The sequence below is a fragment of the Peromyscus californicus genome, unplaced genomic scaffold (assembly GCF_007827085.1).
Source record: "Peromyscus californicus insignis strain IS unplaced genomic scaffold, ASM782708v3 Scaffold_5__1_contigs__length_169319896, whole genome shotgun sequence".
Lineage (NCBI taxonomy): Eukaryota > Metazoa > Chordata > Mammalia > Rodentia > Cricetidae > Peromyscus > Peromyscus californicus.
The window spans coordinates 125,585,765-125,607,430 of NW_026294573.1; the positions used below are offsets into that span (position 1 = coordinate 125,585,765).

Sequence of the window (21,666 nt, forward strand, 5' to 3'; positions counted from 1 at the left end):
AGAAAAGTCATTAAACATGGTGTAAGAGAACATGATACAACAGGAAACAGGCCAAGCTGGCAGAGATTCTGCAATGATACGGTGTGAACTGAGTCTGGAAGACAGCTGGCTAGGGATGTTTGGGGTTAAGGGGCTGCAAACTTTGACTTCTATGTTGAGGGAGGAAATGGAACAGTGTTAAATAATCAGAATCCAATCTGCAATCTGTTAAGTCTCAAACCTGGGACTAACCTCTGAGGTGCCTATTTAACATACCAAAGCCAGAATGGACCTGGCCACCAGGTTCTCCCAGCATCCCTCAGTCCCTACCTGAACTCCCCAGCCCAGGGGCTATGCTCCCCTTCTCCAAAGGCTCTTCCCTATGTAATTCAGACATTTTTGGTTACCTGCCTTTTGTTTTTTTTTCTTTCCTTTTTTTCTTCACCTTTCGCCCTTTTGACCGATGCTCCTGGTTCCCCTCTTTCCCTCCCCCATGGCTCAGGTTCATGTCCACTAGATGCCTCTGCTTCTAGTTATGCTCTCCCATTTATCTTATTTACAATAAGCTTTCTCCTCCACCATACCTAGGAGCAGTCCCATTCTTTTTTTTTTTTTTTTTTCATTCAGAAACCAAAATGACTGGGGACTGGAGAGTCTAAGATGATTCTTGTGCGGAGATGGAAAAATTCTGGGAATGAAAACTGACACATCAACACAAAAACTCTGAGAAGAGTCGGAGACAGACCTCCGGGCTAATGGAGCCCTGAGAAGGCTTTACAGGGGGGCCCTTTTCCAGACCTTTGTGGCTGCATGGGAAGTACTCCCCAGCAAAGGAGGAAAAGGCCTGCCAGGCAGGAAGAAAGGTATCAGATGGGAATAAACTGCAAGTCTTTCTTGGAGCTCTGAGATATCAAACTGTAAGAGGAACCTGCCCTTTCCAGCAATGCCAGATGTTTGAAAATGTTGACAAGGGTGCTGGTTACTTTCCTGCTCAACATGACACAAACTAGTGTGACCTGGGCAGTTGAGAAACTGCCTCCATCAGACACCTGGGTAATATCTATAGAACATTTTCCTGATTAATGACTTATGTGGGAGGGCCTAGCCCATTATGGATGGTGCCACCAAGGGCAGGGAGGGGGGCTAGATTTTAAAACAAAGCAGGCTGAACAAGCCACAGAACACCTGCCAATGAGCAACTGCCTCGGTGCCCTGTTTCCGTTCCAACCTCCAGGTTCCTGCCTTGCGTTTCTTCCCTGACTTCTCCCAGTGATGCACTCATCCCTGGAAGTGTAAGATGAAAGAAACTCTTCTTAACCCATTTCCTTTTGACCACAATTCTATCACAGCGACAGAAAAGCAAATTAGAACAAGACAGACACAGCATTTTTTCTTCTCTTTCAAAAAGTTGCTTTTTTTTCAAAACTACTTTCTAAATGGTTCCTAGTATTAGCACCTGCGTCTTGGAACTTGGATAGAAAGTTCAGTAAGAGTCCAAGCACATTGACTATCACATCCTTTTTTTTTGGAAAGTTCAGTATATGTGTTTGTTATTTCCGCATCTGCAAAACTCAGAAGCACAAAATTATTTCTATAAACATATAAACAGAGCTAACTTGCAGCCACGGGCAGGGCAAAGGTTTCTGAATACACACCAGGAAGTAGCAGGGGAACTGTGGAGATCAACAAGTAGGCTGAGGAATAGTGTTAAGGCAGAGAAGAATTGGAGAAATGGTGGAGTAGATATGCACAGAAGGATTCCTACAGTAAAAATTAATTACTGGGGGGGGGGGTGCAAACATTCTATTTTTTTCAATAATGTATCTTGAATCTATATTAAAAACTTTTAGATTCTTATATGTTATTAAGGTTTATTGTTGTTTGTTTTGGCTTTTTAAGATACAGGTCTCATTTTGTAGTCCAGGATGACCTGAAACTTGATATCCCCCTGCCTCAGCAGCCCTTTCAACTTCTGGCATCCAAATTCTGGTATGAGCTATCAGGCCCAGCTCAAAACTTAGGAATTCTTGGCATATATTTTTCAAGTGACATTCTTCAATGTTTGCTTGAAGTATTTCTAAATGTGTTGTGCTCATAGTAAATACTGACAAGTTCAGCTTATAATAAGTTTTGGTTTTACTCAATTACCGGGCAAGCCTCAGTGAAACATTTCACAATTAGGATAAGAATTTATACTGTATCAAGCTGATAATAGAAAAATAAATTTAAAAAAGTGAAAAAAAAAGCTCCCAGGGGGGTGGGAGTGGGGGGAAATACTGACAAGTTCTCAATATTCCTAGAATGCAGTCAGGCCTCTGCCACAGACATTCCAAGGAGGGTTTTGGAGCCAATGGTATATTTGTTGCCCTTCTGTAAGGGAACAGAACCAATAGAATGCACCTATCATGAGGGTACTATTATATGGATTCAAATCGTCAAAAGTCACATAGACCCACAATGGCTGTCGATAGTTTGGAGACCTGGAGAACCAGTAGCTGCTAGTGCATGAAGCTGGAACGCTCAGAACAACAATGCTACCCCTGCCCAAGTCTGAAAGCCTGGAAGGCCCCTGGAGAGTGGCTGGTATAAGTCTACTTTCCAAAAACAAAGAACCTAGAGTGACCACAGTAGCAATCCCCACACCTGATGAAGACATGCTGTGCTTGTACACATATGTACACTTGCTGCTCTTCAGGTTTTATTCCCATCTAGGCCTCTGGACTACTGTAGATGTAATTCTGAACGGTTTTATTAAATAAGAAACACAGAGCCAAATGAAGAGTTACCGCCTTCTTACCCCTGGCTGCCGCTGCCGTCCTTCCCCTCAGGAAGAGACCTACTTCCTGTGTGTCTGTCTTTTTATTGACTTTCTGTCTGCCTTCTCATTGGTTGTAAACCCAACCACATGACCTTCTCATCACTGCCTGTCCATACAGACCTCCAGGTCTCTATGGTTGGTATTGAGATTATAGGCGTGTGTCTCTGTGCTGGTGGTGTCCTTGAACACACAGAGATCTGCCTGTCATGTGATCGGGATTAAGGGTGTGTGCTACCACTGCCAGACTTCTGCTAAATGGCTTGTTATTAGCTCTGACCCCCAGGCACTTCTATTTATTAGCATACAAATAAAATCACATTTCAGCACAAATAAAATATCACCATAGACTACTAGATAGTACCAGTTACATTCAGGGCTAGTCTCCTGTCTCAGTCCTCTACTCACATGCCAGTCATCTCTGGAGATACCCTCACAGGTTACCAGTTTTTTAGGCATCGCTCAATCCAAGTTTAACAACCAAGAATGAGTGTTAAAAAATACATGATGAAATTTAAAAAGTGAAAGGAAAAGTAAATATTTATACAACTAATATTGTATTATTAAAATTATTTCCTGATTAGGAGCTGGCCAGGTGGCTCAGCAAATAAGGACACTTGCTGCTCTTTCCCAGAAGACCCACATTCAGTTCACTTTCATTTTTATTTCAGCATCAGTGGATATCTGTAGACCCAGGCTAGGGGCAAAGACAAGTGGATCTGGGGTCTTGCTGGCCAGCCAGTCTAGACAAAACTGGCATTCCTGAGATTCAGTGACATACACTGTCTCAAGGAAAATAAGGTACAGAATGATAAAGGAGATTCCTAATATCAACCTCTGGCAGATGCATCCAAGGATGTACACACACACACACACACACACACACACACACACACACACACACACACACAATTTATCATATATAAATTTAACTGTAATTGACATAGCAATAATGAATCCCAATACTACACACTGAAGCAATGTCATTTTGGAAATCATGTTGGATCTATCTCTTCTGTTTTAAAAAGAGATTCTACATGCATCATTTTTTTTCTGGAATGCACTACAAAATTCATTTTGTATACCACTGAAATACACTTTTCAATCCTTAGCAAACAGCAGTGGTCCCCAAATATCATGAGGTATACAGCGTACAGTACAATGTCCCTTTCATCCAATCCTCTAAGCTATCCAAATTAAGACTCACATAAAGTCTACATGTTGAATTTGGTTGTTATATCTAAACATCTAGAAGAAATAAAGGGAAAAAAAGGAGACCACTCCCTTTGTTAATCCTATTAGTGTATTAGAGTAGGAGGGTCAATCTTCTTAGGCTTTCCCACATTCTGTATTCCTCTGGTTGCTTCCTACTCATGGTGTTAAAGTGTTCCTCTTTCTCCTGCATTTCCAGTGAACAGTATTTTAGATCCAGAGCTTTGTTTAGTCTCAATCACACTTTTAAATGAATTAGTGAAGAGGACATTCACCTTTGCGTCACAAGAATGTTCATGGTGTCTGTGCTGTCCTACTGTTTGGCATAATAATATTGGCTGGTTGGTGTAGGTGTCTTCACCTTAATCCTTCCATCTGAAAGTTCCCAGGTCCTTTACCAAAATACAAGCTCATTACGTAACTAGGTGTGGTGATATTTTGTTTGTGCTGATTTGGTGATATTTTATTTGTGCTTTAATAAATAAAGCTTGCCTGGAGATCAGAGGGAATAGCAAGCCATTTTAAGTAACAAGGAAGTCAGGCAGTGGTAGCACACGCCCTTAATCCTATCACTTAGCAGGCAGGATCTCTTTGTGTTCAAGGCCACACTAGGGAACAGAGCTAAGCATGGTGACACACGCCTTTAATCCCAGTACCAACCATAGAAATCTGGAGGTCTGTACAGACAGACAGAAAGTGACAGAGCTGTGTAGGAAGAGGAAGTGATGTAGCTGGACAGAGAAATCAGTAAATCAGATGGCAGAACAACAAGGCATATCTGAGTGGGTAGACAGGAAGTAACTTACATTTGGAAGCTGCAGAGTTGGTGAGTAAGGTTGGCTGGTGGCTTTCCCTATTTCCCTGATCTCTCTAAGGCTTTCACTTCTATATTTGGCTCTGTGTTTTTTTGTTTGTCTGTTTTTCTTTTTTATTTATTCCTTTTTAATTTTATATAAGAGATTTTCTAGTCATTTTACATATCGGCCACAGATTCCCCTGTCCTTCCCTGTGTTTTTTTTTTTTTTTTTTTTTTTTTTTTTTTATTTAATAAGACCATTTAGAAGTTCGTCAACAACTCGGGGTTACAAAATGGTCATCTTCTGATGCACCATTTTCTTACTTATCATAGGAAAGAATTTTATACACTATAGCAAGTCTTTCTCTGTACTGCCAGCTCCCAAATAATGACACAGAGACTTATAAATTAATTATGAAAGCTCAGCCTTAGCTTAGTCTTATCCCACTAGCTCTTATAACAAATTAACCCATTTATTTTAATCTACATTCTGTCACCTGGCTTGTTATCTCATCTCTCCGTACTGCTCATGATGCTTCCTCCACATCTGGTTGGTGACTCTACCTTCTTCCCAGAGTTCTCACTCTCTCTCTCTCTGCCCAGAAGTCCAACCTCTACTTCCTGCCTAGCTATTGATCATTCAGCTTTTATTACACCAATCACAGCAAATACATTTTCACACAGTGTACAAATATCCCACAACATAGAAACTTTCTTTTTATTAACTAGTTTGTTAATCTGGGACTCTGTTTTATAAGAAACATGAAATGAATGTATGATTGTTTTCATGAACTGGCATTAGTTACCAAAGTTGATATTTATGCCCACTTATACACACATGTACAATCTATTTACCAAAAATCTGTTATGCACAACAATTTTTTCAACAGAAGACATGTAAAATACTCAGGGGATTTGTTTGTTTGATTAAGTAATGAAAATGTTCATTGATAATGGAAGAGGTATAGAAACTGTTGTGTTTTCATACAGTAGAGCATTATAAGTAAAGTAACAAACTAAATGCAGTGTGTACATATCTCACAAATGGAAAATCAATAAGGAAGGTGGGCATCATTTCATAAATAATAAAAAAGGCAGAACTATTGTGTATTAGAAACCTGGATAGTAGCGGGGGGTGGTGGTGGCGCATGCCTTTAATCCCAGCACTCGGGAGGCAAAGGCAGGCGAATCTCTGTGAGTTTGAGGCCAGCCTGGTCTACAAAGTGAGTTCCAGGAAAGGCACAAAGCTACACAGAGAAACTCTGTCTCAAAAAAAAAACAGAAAAAAAAAGAAACCTGGATAGTGGTAACTCTAGGGAGTAGGTAGTCACCTTACAGGGCCCAAAGGAGGCTCCTATTTTTTCTCCTTCCTGTTGGATTATCAGAGTTTTTGGTGGAAAGAAATATAGACCATATTTATAGGAAACTTCACTATGAGCCCATATTAATTTCATGGAAATCTTCCAGGTTTGACTTAAGATTGTGGTGTTTTTATTTTTTATACCAACTTTTGATGGTCTAATCATTCATTTGCTTTTATCAGAAAACTTAAATGTGATAGTTTAAAAGTCATAGTAGCAATAATTCAATAAAAAGTAAGATGATAGGATACTGCCCAAGGACTTTTTGTGCCATACTTTTTGTCCTTGGGAGTTTATGCAGATAAATAACTGATTTCCCTGGACTTCCTAACATTCCTGTAAAAATCACTAGTCTTCTAGAACCATCTTCACCAACACTAGTGATCTGGTATGTAGTTATGTATTAAGTTACTAGTCCTCACTGGAGAGAACACTGAAAGCTCTCCTGGCCCTGGAGACAGCTAAGTGCCTGAAGATTAGTTCTTGGATAAACCTCACTCATGCCAGGATGTCTAGAATGAAGATTCTTGCAACTGGCATTTCATGGAAGGAGGTCCAAAAACCAAATAGTGCAGATGGTGGAGAAGCTGAGAGTCAAGATAAGGTAGGAGATTGTGGTGGTTTGAAAGAAAATGGCTCCCAAAAGGAGTGGCACTATTAGTAGATGTGACCTTGCTGGGGTAGGTGTGGTCTTGTTGGAGGGAGTGTGTCACTGTGGAGGTGGGCTTTGAGGTCTCATATATGCTCAAGATACTGCCCAGTGTTTCAGAGCACTTCCTGCTGCCTGTGAGTCAAGATGTAAGAACTCTCAGCTCCCTCTCCAGTACCATGTCTACCTGCATGCAACCATACTCCCAGTTGCCTTGGCCCACCGTGATGATAATGATCTAAACCTCTGAACTGTAAGAGAGCCACCACAATTAAATGTTTTCCTTTGTAAGAGTTGCAGTGGTCCTGGGGTCTTCTCACAGCAATAGAAACCCTAAGACAAGGATGCTCCCAGGGAGATTTTCCTAGCATGCCAAAGCCATGAAGGAAAGCAAAAAGGAAATATTTTTAGGAAAAGAGGTGGGACAACTGCCTCCCACTCTTCCACAAAAAAAAAAAAATTAATTTTTTTTCCAACCCCTCCATTGCCATAATCAGCACCTAGGAAGCTTTTACCCAGGCAAAATCAAGTTATCCTACAACAAGTAAACAAGTAAATAAAATAAAAGTTAGCCCATTTAGACCATTGTCTCTGATCCAAAACACCTGGCATACATATTCAGTATCAAATGAATAATGGAAACCTTATTGGGTATCTATAATCAAGTTGTACATCCAGTTAAGAAACGCTTTTCTTTATAAGTTCATGCAGCCAATTTGATGAACATATGCTGTGGGATGGTCTGTATGTCAAATGTGTTGCTCTGATTGGTCAATAAATAAAACATTGATTGGCCAGTAGCCAGGCAGGAAGTATAGGTGGGACTAACAGAAAGGAGAATTGAGAGAACAGGAAGGCGGAGGGAGACACTGCCAGCCGCTGCCATGACAAGTAGCATGTGAAGATTCTGGTAAGCTATGAGCCACGTGGCAAGGTATAGATTTATAGAAATGGGTTAATTTAAGATATAAGAACAGTTAGCAAGAAGCCTGCCACGGCCATACAGTTTGTAAATAATATAAGAGCCTGTGTGTTTATTTTATAAGTGGGCTGTTGGACTGCCGGGATTTGGCGGAACCCAGAGAGAAAACTCCAGCTACAAATGGCGCCCAGTGGCTCAAGTTTCCACCTTAAACCTGAGAATATTTAATAAGCAATTCTAAACAGAGTCAAAACCAGGTTCCTGATTCATGTCTCATATGGGCAGCTAGACACCACAAAACACGGGTTTGAGCTACTGGCGGTTTCCTGGCATTTGCGCTTGACCTGCAGTATGGCGGGAATGAGGCATCTACAAGCAGCACATTACGCTGCTGCTGTGTGATGGATTTAGCCTTTGCTAGTATAAAAAAAAAAAAGAGGTTTCTGGGCTACATGCTGATTGGATAAAAGCATAGACCCACAATGGCTCCCAGAGCTGGCGGTAAACGTACCACCACCATGTTGGGAAGCTGAGGTGGGTGGAGCCAGAAGCCATAGGGCCATTTCAGTCTTACAAATGCTGCAGTTTAAAGCAGTAGATTCACAATAAGACAGATTCAGATGTAATAGTTTACAATGTGTGTAAAATATACATAGGCTTGAAAGAGAAAAAAAAGGTGATATATACAGTTATATAAACAAATACATAGTTTTAAAAAATAAAGTCTTTAAAGAGATAGTAAAATTAGCCGGGTGGTGGTGGCGCACGCCTTTAATCCCAGCATTCGGGAGGCAGAGCCAGGCGGATCTCTGTGAGTTCGAGGCCAGCCTGGGCTACCAAGTGAGTTCCAGGAAAGGCGCAAAGCTACACAGAGAAACCCTGTCTCAAAAAAAAAAAAAAAAAGAGAGATAGTAAAACAGTAAAATTAATATAAAAAAATAAGCCATGTAAAGATGACTATTACACAGAGAATCTGGATTGTGTTGTCTTTGGGATTTTTAACTGCAGAAAAACATTTGATCATAAAAGATGTTGAGTTAAACCAATATGTATATTTTTTTTTTTTTTTGGTGTGTACTGATCTTTTTTTTTTTTCTTTTTTTTTTTTATTAATTTATTTTGCAATACAATTCAGTTCTACATATCAGCCACGGATTCCCTTGTTCTCCCCCCTCCCGTCCCCCTCACCTTCCCCCCAACCCCCCCCCCATTCCCATCTCCTCCAGGGCAAAGCCTTCCCCACAGACTGAGGTCAACCTGGTAGACTCAGTCCAGGTAGGTCTAGTCCCCTCCTCCCAGGCCGAGCCAAACAATCCTGCATAGGCCCCAGGTTTCAAACAGCCAACTCATGCAATGAGCACAAGATCTGGTCCCACTGCCTGGATGCCTCAATATGTATATTTTAAAGGTACCTTGACTTCAAAATTTGGATGTAAGGATATGTTGCTTTGGAAAGGAGGCTCTGCTTTTGTTTCCACAGAAAGCCAGAGGCTATGGATTTGTTCCAGATTAAGATACATCAGGTTTGACCAGCCAAGACCCCCTGAAAGGTCTCCGATGACACCAAGGCTCAGATGATCCAACATCCAGAACCGTTTCCAGGCAACTGGCTCAGACAATACACCCTCATGGACTACTCCATAATCCTAAAATTTTCTTTGTGTCCCCATAAGATATAGCAACCCCCTCCAGCAGGAAGTAGTAAGAGACACTATGCCCAAATTCCCAAATATACCAAGCTGGCTTTGGAGATGTGTAAAAGTTAAAACCTTCCTTTAAAAAAAAAAGAAAAGGGGAAGTGCTGTGGGATGGTCTGTATGTCAAATGTGTTGCTCTGATTGGTCAATAAATAAATCACTGATTGGCCAGTAGCCAGGCAGGAAGTATAGGCGGGATTAACAGAGAGGAGAACTGAGAGAACAGGAAGGCGGAGGGAGACACTGTTAGCCGCTGCCATGACAAGGAGCATGTGAAGATGCCAGTAAGCCACAAGCCACTTGGCAAGGTATAGATTTATAGAAATGGATTAATTTAAGATGTAAGAACTAGATAGCTAGAAGCCTGAGCCATTAGGCCAAAAAGTTTAAATAATATAAGAGTCTGTGTGTTTATTTTATAAGTGGGCTGTCGGACTACCGGGGCTTGGCAGGACCCGGAGGGAAAACTCTCCAGCTACAAACATGTTTATTCATTTTCCCAACTTACATTCAGTTTGGAGAGATTATGTCTCCATTTTTTAATAATTTAATTTTAAGTTCAGTTATATAAAACATTAATTGACTTCAGAGTTTAAAAAAAATGGAAAGCTGGGCATGGTGGTGAACACCTTTAATACTTATGCTCAGGAGACAGGGGCAGGAGGATCTCTGTGAGTTCAAGGGGCCAGCCTGATCTATATAGCCAGTTCTAGGCCAATCAGTGTTTCGTGGTGAGACCTTGTCTAAAAAAATAAATGAACAACGATTATATTCAGAGAGGAGTTTGTTTGTTTTAGTTTATTTTGTTCTGTTTGCTTGTTTTTGAGATTTTTAACGCTTTATTTCATTCTGTTTTTAGTGTCAAATTTATCGAATTCTTTTTTTTCTTTTATGGAGAATAATTTTTTTTTTTGTCTTGGTTACGATTTCCCATCACTCTGTTTCTCCAAGTTCCTTCCCACTTCCCTTCCCATAGGTACCCACCCTTCCCTCTTTCTCATTACAAAATAAACATGCTTCTAAGGGATAATAACATAATATAATAAGATAAAACAAAAACTAACACTTCAGAACAGGACAAAACAAACATGAAAAAGAGCCCAAGAAAAGGCACAAGAATCAGAGACTCATTCTTTTGCACACTCAGGAATCCCATTAAAACACCAAACTTAGCCCATAATAAGTACACAAAGGACCTGTAGGATAAAAAGGGAGAAGAAGAATATATAAATAAAATAAAATAAGACATTTTTTTAAAAGGAAAGGAAAATCCCTGACATGATAAGACAAGGAACCTCCAAAGATGCTGTTGAGTTCATTTCCAGTTGGCCACACCCTTAAGAGTAGCTTGTTTCCCCAGTGAGACTCCCTTAGAGAAAACTAAATTTTCATTTGCAAATGGTTATCAATGGGAGGTAGATTTTGAGCCAGGGATGGGGGCACATGCCCACTTCTTTCAGCTCTAAGACTCCCTCTGGTGCAGACACATGCAGGTCCGGTGAGTCTCTGTATGTCCACATGTGCATTGATCCTGTTGATCTAATTTTCTTGGTGTCCTCCAACCCCTCTGGATTTTGCACTCTTTCTTCCTCCTCTTCTGCAGGGTTCCCTGAGCTCTGAGGGGAGGGATTTGAAGGAGACATTCTGTTAGAGCTGAATATTCCAAGGTCTCTCACTCTGCATAATGTCTGGCTGCTTGCCTATGTATTTATTGCCATCGGGTTCAGGAGGAAGCTTCAGAGAAGGTTTTGGGGCTTTTTTTTAAATTTTTAGTTATATGTATGTGTGTGGATTTGTACACATGCATGCAGTGTCCACAGAGGGAGAAGAGGGCATTGGTTCTCCTGGGGCTGGGGCTTATATGAACAGAAGCTGTCATGTAGGCACTGAAACCCCAGCACTGGTCCTCTTCAAGAGCAGTTCTCTGACTCTGAACCACCGAGCCATTTCTCCAGCCATTGACAGAGCTTTTATTTTCATAGCTGCTCTCTTCACTTTGTTCTTTTCTGTGCGGCTTTTTATGATTGTTTGATATTTCTGTTTTGTTTTGTTTTTCTTTTTGAGAATAAAAGCAAATACAGTCAAGTCTTGAAAAACCAATTTAAACTATATGGTGTTGTAGATTACCAAAAATTTGTTAAATAAAAAATATCAAAATAAACCATATAGCCTAGACTCATAGAAAAAATAATAAAAAGAAAAGGTAATGGTACCTCTACAAAGATGTGTAGATAGTAGTAACAACTATTAGAACAGCACATACATGTCTACTCTGCACAGTTAAAGCAGAACAAACATGAAGATGTAACCACATTGAACAGCCATAATAATTCCACAGCCACCTCTTTTCAATATTGCAGCAAGCTTGAGTGCTGTGTATAGCTACTTAAAATGCGGTGCATTGCTAATCACTTCCATGAGTGCTGTGAATATCTACTTAAAATGCTGTGTGGTGCCAATCACTTCAACATGCACAGTTTGTGTCTTCAGTACGTAATGAATGGTGCTCAAGAGTGACTTCTCGTGGTTCTCATGCACTCTTCACCTTTTCCACACACCGCTGCCTTTATATGTTAATCACAGCATACTAAACATGTAATGCTCAACTATTATTATTTAGGCTTCTAGTAAACAGCAGGATAACAGGATTGGAGGAAGTCAAAAGTGAGTTTGGATTCAGAAAGATGGTTTAGCAAGTAAAGGTGCCTGCCACCAAGCCTAACCACATGAGTTCAATCCCCAGGACTCACATGGTACAGGACAGAAAAGACTTGAGCTCTGGAAACAAGTCCTCTAACCACATACATGTACTGTGTCATATTCACACAAGCACATCCATACACAGGCATGCACACAAAATGATAAGATGAAAAAAATGTGACAGACTTTAGGTGTAAGTGTGCCAGTGGCCCTGATCACCATCTTTCAAGTTGTTGTCCAGCTACTTATATTCTTCACTTTTCTACAAAAGATAACATAATATTAATTTTTGCCTTTACTTTTATTTTATAAGCATAGCTTTGACTGCATATATGTCTGGACCATGTATGTACCTTGCCCTTAGTGGCCAGAAAAGAGCATTGGACCCCTTTTGGACATCCAAAGGAACCAGTTGAGTGGAGTTTACAGAAGGGGACTACTTAACAGATTTAGGCAGAGAAATCACCAAGGGAAGGGAATGAGACCCAAAGCATTAGGAGAGCACTGTCTCCAACTACAACCCATACTCTTCATCTCATTCTGAGTCTACACTTTTCACTAATATGAACTATCAGTTATTTTTCAGAAAGCGGGTCACGTCTTCATCCTCCCTTTATACCTGTGCTTGTCAATATTGGTTGCTGTGCCATCCTGAGCAGTGTCTCTGATGGGCGATGTCATTCTGTATGCTGTGAATATGTGTTGCTCTCATTGGTTGATAAATGAAGCCATTTGGCCTATGGCAAGGCAGCTTAAAGGAAGGCAGGAATAGGCAGAGAGATAGGAAAGAGAAAGATGGAGTCTAGGAGTCCCCAGCCAGACACAGAGGAAGCAAGATGACAAGGGAGAACTGAGAAAAGGCACCAAGCCACATGGCTAAGCATAAATAACAATTATGGGTAATTTAAGTGTAAGAGCTAGTCAGTAATACGCCTGAGCTAATGGCCAAGCAGTTATAATTAATATTAAGCTTCTGTGTGATTATTTTATAAAAGGCTGCAGGACTGTGGGTGAGAGATTCCCGACCACGGGCTAGGCGGGACACAGGAAAACTTGCTACTACATGTCTCAAAGTGTATTTTGGCTCTCCACTTGCATTTCTGAAGTCATCCTGAGAATGTGCCCATATAGCCCATTGCAGGGTGATATTTGCTGCAAAGCCAGAAAGTTCCCCAACTGAAGCTATTCCAGTTAAGAGCCGGGTCACTCTCAGTCATGTGAATGAAACAGACCAAATCGGCAGAGCCTATTAGCCAACCTTAGCTGAGCTCAGAAATACAAGCAGTAAACCTATTGACATTGCCTGTCTTGCAACATCATGTTGGTAATAAGTAATGGATTCATTTTATCTAAGTTAATATTCATAGCCAACCACATTCATCTGTTATCCATCCCATGGTCCCTTTATTCTCTTTCAGTGGGACAAAATTCTTTACCGGATGAGATGCTCCAACCCTTTGTATCTACAGGCTCTAGGCCTACTGTGGTCCTGACATTAGTGGGTGGAGCTTCAGTTGATTGCTGCTGAAGATCACAGGTTCCTGGTGAACCTTCTAGGTCACAAACATAGTCTTTTGTCCCTATTGTGTAACAGAAAGTCCTTTCCTGTGGCGATTTCAAACAATCACTCCCCTCTTCTAACAGTTGATTCAGAAGCTTTACACGGCTATTGGAAGTTTCAGTTTATTTATTGGAATAATATTTATGTCACTGTGCTTCCTAGTGAAATTATTTTTTCCTCTATGGAATTAAGACCTCCAAAGTTTCTAAGCCAAAACTTTTGAATTTAGTAAGTGAAAACATTTCTGTAGTAGATTGTTAGATGTCATAGTAAGAGGGATGTGATCATTGCTGCCTCTGGGGTAGATGGTGAATGCTGAGGCAGCAAGTATTGACTATATTTTAAGCACTTTCTAGATCTCTGGGACAACCCACCAACCATTAACATGTTCATCCAGGTCAAACTATAGCTGAGCCATAGGTTGCTCTTTCTCGACCTTTACTAGTATATTAGTTCCTTTCTTGCCACTGTGACAAAAGACCCAAGAAAAGCAACTTCAGGGAGGAAGAGTTTAGTTTGGCTCACAGTTCAAGGGTGTAGTCAGTCATGGTGAGGAAGTCAGACAGTAGGACCTTGAGGTCACAGTCAGAAAGCAGAGAGAGATGAACTCCCGAGCTTAGCTGGCTTTTCCTTTTTATTTGGTTCAGGTCCAGAGAGGGATTTCCAACCACAATGTGACTGAGACAGTCTCACACAGACATGCTTAGGAGCTAACCTAATCTAATAAGCCTTCAAAGGCATACCCAGAGATTCTAGAGCCTGTCAAGGTGACTCAGTATTACTCGTCACAACTGGTTTTTAAGCCAGCAGCTGTTTTAACCGTGGGAATAGAAAAGGGGCTGCAGACAGATTCTGTTGGTATGAACCATTGCTCTGTCTCTGTGCTGCAGAAGAAATTGTGCAGTTAGAGGAAGTGTGCATGGGAGACCACACTGAAGACAAAGCGTCTGTGGCGGCTGCTTGTAGACCCACAGTGGTGTCTCTGAAGCTACTCTGGTAAGAAAAGTAGACCCACATATATTAACAATGTTTTAAGGGCCTGTCACTGCTTCTTCCAAATGAAAGCTACTCAGTGCGATCAAAGGGGGAGGGTTCAGTGGCGACTCCAGGAAACAATGCCATGTTAGGGTTGAAAGTTGGCTTATACTGAGGGCAAATTGGGGAAGATCATGTAAGAGTTGTTGAAAAGAAGGCCATGTTTTTTAGTTTTGAGCCCACATGTCTGTTGCTTTCCCACCATAATTCATACTTTGTAATTGGAAGCACTGAGCAGGTCTAGGTAAATAGGAATAATCACCTCAAGGAAGGGCTGCTTTACCCTCTTGAAAAGGACAGCATCATCTCGGGGAAGGCCCTTGGTGACCTTTTAACTTCACCTGTCCAATTCAAATAGAAACACCATCTCTCTTCAATCTGTGCCCACTCAAGAGGTACAGCTACTATGTTTTCTCCCACTGGCCTGACTGTCAGTTCTGCAGGACTGCTGCTTACAAGTATTGGTCATTTTGACCCCAGCATTGGCCATTTTCTGAAAGTCAGAGTAAAAACAACATTCGGGCCTGAAGTCCTCCAGTGTAAAACAGACAGATAGCTGAGCTCTACCTCCTGAACATTGCCCAGTGGTAGATTTTCCTTCACCCCGTCGAAACTAACCTGAAGCAGGACAGTCATGCAACCATTGTCCATACCCAACTGATGTCATTGTAGTGTGAAACACTGGGAAACTCGGCCATGTGGCTCCTTCCTCCATTTAATTACTTAAAGGGTATCTCCGTGATGCCCCAGATATGAGTTATGGGAGGGATAATAAAGCAGTAGGAGCAAATGCTTTGGGAATTTAGGCTGAATTCATATTATGTGATTGTGCTGTGTAGTAGGTTAGAGCAGTGGTTCTCAGCCTTCCTAATGCTATGACCCTTTAATACAGTTCCTCATGTTGTGTTGTTCCCCTACCATAAAATTATTTCCATTGCTACTTTGTAATTGCAATTTTGATACTGTTATGAATCATAATATAAATATTTGCATTTTCCAATGGTCTTAGGCTACCTCTGTGAAAGGATCATTTGACAGGTTCAGAATCGCTGGGCCAGAGCCTAACAGCATTTTGCTACAGCACAAACAGTATAGGTTGGTAGGTCAGATAAGCTGATAATAGGGAATACAGTACTGTAATTACTTTTTGTTCAAGCATTCAGATTCTAACAGGGCCCAAAAGCAAAGGAGGATGTGTGTGTGTGTGTGTATGTGTGTGTGTGTGTGTGTGTGTGTGTGTGTGTGTGTGTGTGTGTGTGTGTTGGTTGGTTAGTTTCATTGTGGTTGTGAGAGGTATGTTTGTTTGCTGTGGCCTTTAACATGAGATAATTAATCTTCCTGTCTCTGTCTCCCATACTGAGATTCGAAGCATGAACCACTATGTCCAGCTTTTTTGTTTATTTTTTGTTTGTTTTGAGATGGATCTCACTATGTTACTTAGACTGGTCTCAAACTTATGAATCCAAGTCACCGTCTTCCCTCGGTTTCCCACATAGCTGACATTAAAGGTGTCCACCAAGTATGCCTGACTAAAAACTGCATTTTTAAAAGAAGTGTTATGAATAGGACAGGGCTCTGTTATTCTTTAAATGTTTGCATAATTCTAACACCATTCAGTGAGTCAGAATGCCAAATAGCAGGACAGTAGTGCCAGATCCTGGATCTACAGCTAAGTCTTTTCATACACCAGGCCCCTTTCAGCACTGGCAGCTTAAAAGCTTTGTAACAAATTGGTTATATGAAATGTATAGAATCAGAAGTGGGTTTGGATTTTTAATTAAAAAAAAAAAACTTTTTGGTTTGGTTTTTCGAGACAGGGTTTCTCTGTATAGCTTTGCGCCTTTTCCTGGAACTTACTCTGTAGCCCAGGCTGGCCTCGAACTCATAAAGATCTGCCTGACTCTGCCTCTCAAGTGCTGGGATTAAAGGTATGTGCCACCACCACCCAGCTTGAGTTTAAAATTTTTTTGGTGTATTTGTCTGCTTTATGATACTACAACAAAAATATTGGAGGCAGCTAATTATCAAAAGAAGGTTTATTTAACTTGGTTTTGGAGGACCAAATTCTAAGTATGAGTGACCCCCTGACCACCATCACTTACTTGGCTCAGCAGAGGGCAGCACACGGTACCACACAAAAGCAGGAATATACATGAGAACAAGGTGTTATGACTCAGGAGCAGAAGGAGAAAGAAGAGCTGGCGGCAGACTTGGTCTTTGCCTGGTACTGCTCTCAGAAAACTCAATGGGTTGCCCAAGGACTGCCTCTCATTCCCAGTGACCTGAAGATCTCTCTTGAAACTTTACCACTTTGCACAGTGCCAACCATTTCACCACAGTGTCCCTGGCAGGGAGAGGGCATTCCTATAATACCCAAACTTCTGAGCTCTTTTAGGGATGAAATTCAAGTGTAAACATGAAATTTATGACTTTTCTGTGTGTGTGTGTGTGTGTGTGTGTGTGTGTGTGTGTGTGTGTGTGTGTGTGCCTGTAGATGCCAGAGGCATCAGAACCCCTGGAACTGGTGTTATGGGCAGTTATGGGCTGCTTGATGTGACTACTGGGAACCAAATGTGGGTCTTCTTCAAAAGTAACATGCATTGTTAGCAACCCTGAAATTCATGTGTTTTCCATACAACAAGCACAGTAAATTAGGAGTATCTTACCAATTAACATGGAACAGTGTAAGAACGTATAACTGAGTATTTCCATTCTCATCTCAGATACACCTTCCACTCTGCCCTGGATATGGTGGAATAGACATATCCAGCATCAGCATGGGGGTGTGTATGTGGGCATGAGTGTGTGTGTGTGTGTGTGTGTGTGTGTGTGTGTGTGTGTGTGTGTGTGTTTGGTATATGCATATGTGCATGCATGTGGGTGTGGGTGCACTTGCCCATATGTACATATGGAAGCCAGAGATCAACATCACATATCTCCCCCTAATTGATCTCTATCACATTTTTTTTTGAGACAAGATTTCTTATGAACCTGGAACTCACCAATTTAGTAAGGCTGGCTGGCCATTGAGTCCATTGGACCTACCTGTCTCACTGCCTCCGACCTCTGGGGTTACAGGTATGTGCCTGACATTTATGTGAGTGTCCAGTATCTTAATTCAGGTTCTCATAGTAAACATTCTACTTGCATAGTAAACATTCCACCCACCAAGCCATCTCCCCGACCCTAAAGTCGACCTTCATTGATTTTTCTCAGTGTACTTTCCTAATTTCTGGCTCCTACCGATGTTTGATGAACAGAGGGTACTTACTGGCTGGAGAATTTGAGGTCAGAGTCATTCCCTTGGTTCTCTACCATGGACTCACAAACTGGATGTACTCCACTGATGCCAAATAGTGCCTGTTTTATAGTCATGATCTTGTTTTCCAGGTGTCCTTAACTATCTACCTGCTACCTAGTCAAGACTGTATTAGTTTGTGTGAACTGCTGTAACAAAATGCCACCATCAGGGATTACTCAGTGATGATCACAGATTCATCACTGTGGTTCTGAAGAGCCTCTGAAATCCAAGGGTTATAGCTCCTTGCTCCTCTTTTGGAGACTCTGGGTCAGATATGCTACATGCTTCTTCCTGGCTTCTGCTCCTTGCCAGAGTGTTTGGTGTCCCTTGACATATAGCTAACTACATCACACCAATTTCTCTGAGTATTTGTGTTCTCTATGTATGCTTCTATCTGTCTGTTTCCTGGTCTTATGCTTTCATGTTTCCAGCTATGCTAAATTAGGACTCACATAACAAAGTGTGGACTCAGTTTAATTTAATCATATCTGCAAAGGCCCTATTCCCAAATACAACCACATTCTGAGGTGCTAAGAACGATAATTATCTTAGGAGGACACTATTTGACTTAGAACAATGTCTGTAGGTACTAATGATACCAAATTCCATACCTTTTCTGTGCTATATACAATTCTTTTGTTAAACCACACAAATTATCCAGTTTGATTATTCCAGCTGCTTCTGTCCAGAACTAATAGAGGGCTATTAAGATTATCGAAGTCACAAGCTTCCAAGTAAGGGAAGCAATTAAAGAGTAATACCCATCTGTAACACCAAGGACCATGACAATTACCAGCATGGTAAGACATGAATAAAAGTGCAATAAGTGGCATTCACATGTCAGTGGCAACCAACAGCTGTCTAATTGGAATTAAAGCCCAGTCAGAAGGAGGGAAATCATGTCTGGTACTGGGAACTTAGCCAGTTTTCTAGGGCTAGTGACATCATGAATCTTAGAACATAATCTACTATTGCTAAATCAGTATAATTTTTTGCTACATTCTACATCTTATTATGACTCTGTAAAGCATAGCAGCCACCCCTCCCTCATCAAAGAAGCCTCTCTTTATAGCAAATGAAAACCATCATGGAAAACCACAACTGGACATAATGCAGAGATCAGCAGATCATGAGGAGCGCAGCTCCAGTGGACACATCCACATCACAGTTCCTTAATCTATGGCTCAGGAAACACCGCAGAAAAGTGGGGTGCAAGGATTGTGAGAGCCAGGGTATCAGAAGTCTCGTATGAAGCAGTCTGTCCTAGAAATGACTGCAGAAACAAGACTGGGACAATGACAATGGCAATGGACATGTCAACACAGAAGAGGGAAATTTCTACCCCTACACAAAGAACTGCAGGCAGCTAATGATGGCCAGGAGAAGAAGAATTCATCCTCTCTCGTGGATGAACTCCCTTATTGGTTGTCCAATGCAGAGAGGTCAGCCTCAAAACCATATACACACCAGAAATAAAAATGGACTCAACAAATTGTATTTATGTATATTTGTGTTCATATACATATACATGTATGTATGTAATAATAATAATAAAGAAAAAGAGGTTATCAACTTGAGAGTTGGATGTGTAACATGACAGCGGTTGCAGAGAGGGCAGGAAGGGGAAAGTGATGCAATTGTATTTCAATTAAAAACATTTTTAAAAAGTATTTGAACATTAAAAAAAAAGATTATCAAGGTCTGGGAGCTGGAGGAATGGCTCAGTAAAGTGTTTGCTATACAGGTATGAGTTTGAGGCCTGAGTGTGTCCCCAGCATTCATGTATAAAACTGGGCACAGCAGTATAGGCCTGTTTATATGTATCAGTGCTTACAGAAGCCAATGGCGGAGTCTAATCCGCTGGAACTAAAGTTACCATTGATTGTGAGTCACCTGACATGAGTGCTGGTAACTGACCTCAGGTCCTCTGCAAGAGCTTCCTAGAGCTATTAACCACTGTGCCATTTCTCCAACCCCCAAAGACACTATTCTGGAGCTTGGAGCAAGCCCTCCTCAGACCCTGAATCTGCCAGATTTGATCGTGCACTGTGGGAATGTGTGCAATACACTGTTTTTTTCAGTTTGTTGCTGAGTGTCTTAGTTTGGGTTTGTATGGCTCTGAAGAGACACCATGACCACTGCAACTCTTATAAAGAAAACATTTCATTGAGGGGGCTGGCTTACAGTTTCGGAGGTTCAGTTAATTATCATCTTGGCAGGGAGCATGGCAGCATGCAGGCAGAGGTGGTGCTGGAGCTGAGAGTGCTACATCTTGCAGGTAGCCAGAAATCAACTAACTGACTCTCATACTGAGTGAAGCTTGAGAAAAAGACCTCAAAGCCCTCCCACACAGTGACAAAGCCCTCCCGCACAGTGATACACTTCCAACAGAAGATGTAGTCCAGATTAAAGACGTGCCCTCCAGCCTCAAGGTCTGAATTAAATGCATTCCAGGCTCCTCCAACAAGACCACACTTCCTCCAACAAGGCCACACCTCCTAATAGTGCCACTCCCTGTGATCTTATGGGGCCAAATACATTCACACTGAGTCTAAGGTATTTCACTACAGCAGCAAAGATGGACTAAGAAACTGTTAGAAATACTATTGCATATATCACTGCTTAAGAATTCATCGGAGCCTTGCTATACCAGAGACCAGTCTGGGGTGGAGACTGCCCACCACCACCACCACTGCTAGAGACCTCTCAGACCAGAAGAAGTCCAGGTAGGCTGCCCCGCCCCCAGACTTCCACACTCTCACTATCTAGGCTTCCCCCATCTTATCCCAGTCCCACACCCTCCTACTTGCAGTGCCCCAGTCTCCAACAAGGGCAGAGATTGCTGCTCTACCAGAGACCAAGCAGGCTGGGAGAAGTCCAGGTAGGACTAAACACCCATCCAACAAAGACAAACTCAGAAATCAGTACCTAGCCCTTTAATTACTCTAAACCCAGATGTCTAGAGGCCAGCATAAGAACACAAGAAACAATAGCCAAGGCAATATATCACCACCAGAACCCAGCTATCCTACTACAAGTCCTGAATATTCCAACACAATAGAAGCAAAAGAAAAAAGACCTTAAAACTAACTTTAAGAAGATGCCCTCCCACATCCCCCCACCCCTCTTTGCCTGGGGCAGGTGGGAGAGCTGTCCCTGAGGTCATGAGAGTGACAGAACTACAAACAAGAAGCTTCTTGTGCCTTTATAGGCATCTCTTTCCTTTATGAAGGCACTTAGTGCTATGAACTTTGCTCTTATCACTGCTTTCATTGAGTCGCATAAGTTTTGGTATGTTGAGCTTTCATTTTCATTGAATTCTGGGAAGTCTTTATTTCTGCCTTGACCCAGTAGAGAGTTGTTCAGTTTCCATGAGTTTGTAGGCTTTCAGTTGTTTCTCTTGCTTTTGAAATCCAGTTTTAATCTGTGGTATCTGATAAGATAGATGGGGTTATTTCAGTTTTCTTGTGTCTGTTGAGACTTGCTTTGTGACCAAGTATGTTGCCAATTTTGGAGGAGGTTTCGTGAGCTGCTGAGAAGAAGGTATATTATTTTCTGTTTGGATGAAATGTTCTGTAGTTATCTGTTAGGTCCATTTGAGTCATAACATCTGTTAATTCCATTATTTCTCTATTTAG

The 21,666-nt window shown here is 41.4% G+C and overlaps 1 pseudogene; it reads left to right on the plus strand.

Moving 5' to 3' along the window:
- LOC128097049 (40S ribosomal protein S6-like) overlaps window positions 1–21,666 on the plus strand; it is a 50,750-nt pseudogene that overhangs the window by 1,077 nt on the left and 28,007 nt on the right.